The sequence below is a fragment of the Tenrec ecaudatus genome, chromosome 18 (genome assembly GCF_050624435.1).
Source record: "Tenrec ecaudatus isolate mTenEca1 chromosome 18, mTenEca1.hap1, whole genome shotgun sequence".
In the NCBI taxonomy this organism is placed as follows: domain Eukaryota; kingdom Metazoa; phylum Chordata; class Mammalia; order Afrosoricida; family Tenrecidae; genus Tenrec; species Tenrec ecaudatus.
The window spans coordinates 49221363-49225392 of NC_134547.1; positions in this window are offsets into that span (position 1 = coordinate 49221363).

Below are 4030 nucleotides of genomic sequence, written 5' to 3' on the forward strand. Positions count from 1 at the left end.
TCCACCACCACCACCGCTACCCAAGCACCATCAGATACTTTTAGTCTCTTCCAGGAGACTGAGCAAAGGAGGTCTCTGGCTTTGAGATGTTGACAACCTCCTTCTGGAGGAGAGAGGAGAGCCCTGGGTGCATAGTGCTGACCTGCTGGACTCCTAACCACGAGGCCAGCAGTGCGAAACCATCAACTGCCCCACAGGAGAAAGACCAGGCTTTCTACTCTTGGAAACCCACGGGGCAGTTCTGCCCTGTCCTGTCACTAGAAGTTGGAATCAACTCAATGGCGGTGACTTTTTTGGAGGAGAAAAATGGAAGACAGGTAAAAAGTAGCCAGCAATTCTGGAAGCTGGTGGAGGAGAGTACTTTGACTAAACCCTTCCAGGGGATATAGTTCCAGGTAACAGGTCACACCTCCTCCCTGCACCCAGAAGGTGGGCCAAATAGTCAACCCCAGTTATGTAAAGACTTCCCATGACCTGGGGTTTCTGAACGTGCAAAGGGCCTCAAGGTGCTATTGGGGGGGAGGGGGAGGATTGTACAGCTTTCAGTATTTTTTAAAAGCATTTAAACCTCCAGGCCCCACTGCCACCAAGCCACAGCCCCTATTATTGGTGCATTTAGCACATTAGTTGGCGAATATGATGAACGTTCTCCAAAATATGGAGCTCATCCAAAAACCAAACTCACTGTCTCCCCGAGTTGACACCGACTCAGGGGCCCCAAAGGGCAGGGAGAACTGCCCCTGTGGGTGTCCAAGAGACTGTGTCTTTTTACAGGAGTAGAAGACTGCGAAGAGGCTGGTGGTGGTTTCAAACTGCAGACCTTGGAGCCCATAGGGAAAATAATTACCAGAGAGACCTTTGGAGCAGAATGTGGCCGAGTCACTATCTGGAGACCCATTTCAGCTCCAAAGTCTGACCCTAATCACCCTCACTCACTCCTCTGAGATGTATTAGAGCTTAAAACCTGAGCCCCCTGGTTTGCAGAAGGCTCTAGAAGGACAGTGACAGCCTAAGGTCCATTTGCAGAGTCTGTACCTAGATTAAGCCTTCTGATCATTAACCAAGGATTCAGATAACCTCATCCTCAGGCAGAGTATATGGAAAGTGGCTTACCTCCGCCCCTCTCCAGCCAGCCCAGGGAGGGGCAGAATCTCCTAAGGGTTTTCCCAGTGTCCTCAATTAAGATCCCAGTACTGGGAACAGAACTGGAGATTGCATAGTCACAGGTCATACCCTGCCAGTCCTGCCCTGACTGCTTTAATGGGAAGGCCCACCAATCTCATAAACTCTTGGTCCCATTCCTGCTTCGGTAGTCCCATCTGGAACTATGATGCATCGATGTGCCACCAGTCATGAATTTGGGACAGTGGCCTTTGTTCCATGCCTTATTTAGCTAGTGTCTTGACTCAATTCTCAACCATTATGACCTCATGCTAATGGCCTCCCTCATCCAGATGATGTGTCTGTGCCTTTGTGTTGTCTTTGCCCCCTTTAAGATTTAATAAATGTCCCCAGTTGTGGGGGGAGGTCAGGTGCTCACAGACTTCCTTCCAGAGGGCGATCAGTTGCCAGACTGCAATAGGCCCCACTCCCTGCTGTTAAAGACAATAGACGCCTGCTGTCATCTATTTGGTTCCTGTAGGTGGGGTTTACACCCTACTGATCATGGTTCCTATGGAGATCCAGAGAACAGGTCAAAGTTAAACTGCCATCCCAAATCTAGGATCCGCCCAACTTGTCACATGTATACCCCCAATCCCTCCTTTTCCTATTGTGTGTGTGTCCCTAGACCACCCCCACCCCCACCCCCGGCTCACTACTGTGTAACATAGTGCAACCCCTTCCTGTGAGGTATATCTTTACCTGTAATTACTGGGCTCACACGACCCCCCAAAGGTATATAAGTCTGGGTTAGCAAGAGAGAGCTCTCTCGCTGTTCTCTCCCTCTCCTCCCCTGTTTCCCTTCCCCCTCTCCCCTTGTGGACCACCAAGCAGGGCTCAAGTGAGCATGCTACTATGAAATGTGTCTGACTGCATTACTGTAATGTCTCTTCCATCGCTCATGCTCTCGATGACTTTAATATAATATATATACATCTCAACTGTACAATTGTGTTTATTGAACCCATGATTTGTGGTGGGTGGCTAGCCCCCCCAAACTCATACCACATGTCTGTGCCTGTGCTGTCTTTGTCCCCTTTAAGATTTAATAAATGTCTCCAATGAAATGATTTTAAAAGTAAAATAAAATACTTGAAAAAAAATTTAATAAATGTTCTTTTAAAGTTATACTTGAGCGTGGGTCTTTTTTGGACCCTAAACCAGAAGACACGGATGTGTGCCTGGGCAACAAAACAAGCAAGCATGGGACCCTGTATAAAGTGGAAACCTGTCAGAACCCAGAAGAAGCCAATCTTTTCCATGAAAGACAGAGGTATCGGAAAGTGATAGGCACCCTGGTGGGTGGCAGACACACTGGACTGCTAACCGCAAAGTCAGCAGTTCAAAACCACCAGCCCCTCCACAGGAGAAAGATGAGGCTTTCGACTATTGTAAAGGGGCAATTCTATACTGTGCTCCAGGCTTAATAGGAGTTGGAAGCAACTCAATGGCAGTGAGTTTTTTCAAATTTTTGAGAGGAAAACTGGTGACTGCACCCTGTATAAGGTATAAAACCCTGGAGACCCAGCCCAGAAAAACACAAGGCAGTTCCCACCGAATAACTGGGGCAAGGGTTTATAGGGGAGGAAAAGGTGGGAGGTGGAAGATAAAGAGGGTGAGGGGGTTGGGAGAGCAAACTATACATGTTGGAGGGGGGTGAGATGAGACCGCTAGAACTGACTATGATTACACAATTCAGTTAAAAAAGTATTTAACCATGTGGGGAGGGGATTGGTAGAAAATGTTCTGAAATTGAGGTAATGCTTATATAATTCTTCTCGATATGACTGAAGTATTGAATAATATGATATGTGGACAGTGTGCCAATAAAACTAGAAGGGAAAAAAGGCAGTTCTCTTCCATTCTGGTTCTTAGTTTCATTTTTTTGTCTCTGTAGGGCACTCGAGGGGACTTAGAGAGTAAATTGTGGTTTGAGAAAGGACACGGCAAACTCCAAGTCCAAATAAAATGCACGGACACATTTTGCTCACAATTCAGTGTTTAATACTGAACCCCAGTCTGATGCTTAGTAGGTGCTTCGTACATATCAGGTGGATAAATGAATGACTCAGAGAACTATCTCTCAGGGCAAACTCTTCTTTTTAGGCTGTCACACCTATAGATGAACCAATCCTGCTCTCTGGATATAGGCAATAGACAGACACCTAGGCAAATCTGTTTTAAAAAAAAGAAAGAAGTGAGAAGTCCTACCAAAGCTCCCTGGATGTGAGCAAAGCCACTAGAAATGCTAAGGTCTATTCTTTGTAGAGCACAGTCAAGGTCTTGATCCCTCCCATCACTCTACCCAGTTGCCCTTGAGCCCATTCCAAGTCAATGCAGCCCCATGGTGCGAGCCCCATAGTGTTCTCAATGGCTGATTATTCAGAAGTAGATTACCAAGCCCTTGGACTCCAACCTTCAACCTTTCAGCTAGCAGCCAACCATGTGGCTGGGTGTACCACCCAAGGACTCCTCCCACCCCCCAATCCAATTTAGGAGACAAAAAAGGAGTCTTGGAATGTTGTCCTCTCACTATGCACATAGGAAAATAGCAAACACTAGATAGAGCTCAAGGACTCCATCAAAGTTGCAGAACAATTTGGGGCCAGAATCCTGGAAGGAAGGCTGCAGCTCCTGGAGACTTCCAGGAACCTGCTTATGAGCCATCCTTCCCACACAGACCTCTTATCAGTCCCCACCCCGCCCCCTTCCTCCCAGATTCCCCTAGGTCGGTCACAGCAGTGTAGAACATCCAGGGAAGGGGAGAGGCATTTGTGGAAGGGCAGGCACCCAAGAAGGAGCATATTGGGGTGGAGAGGGGGATAGGAGAGCCCAGCTTTGGGGAATCCCTACCGGCAACGGAGGATGA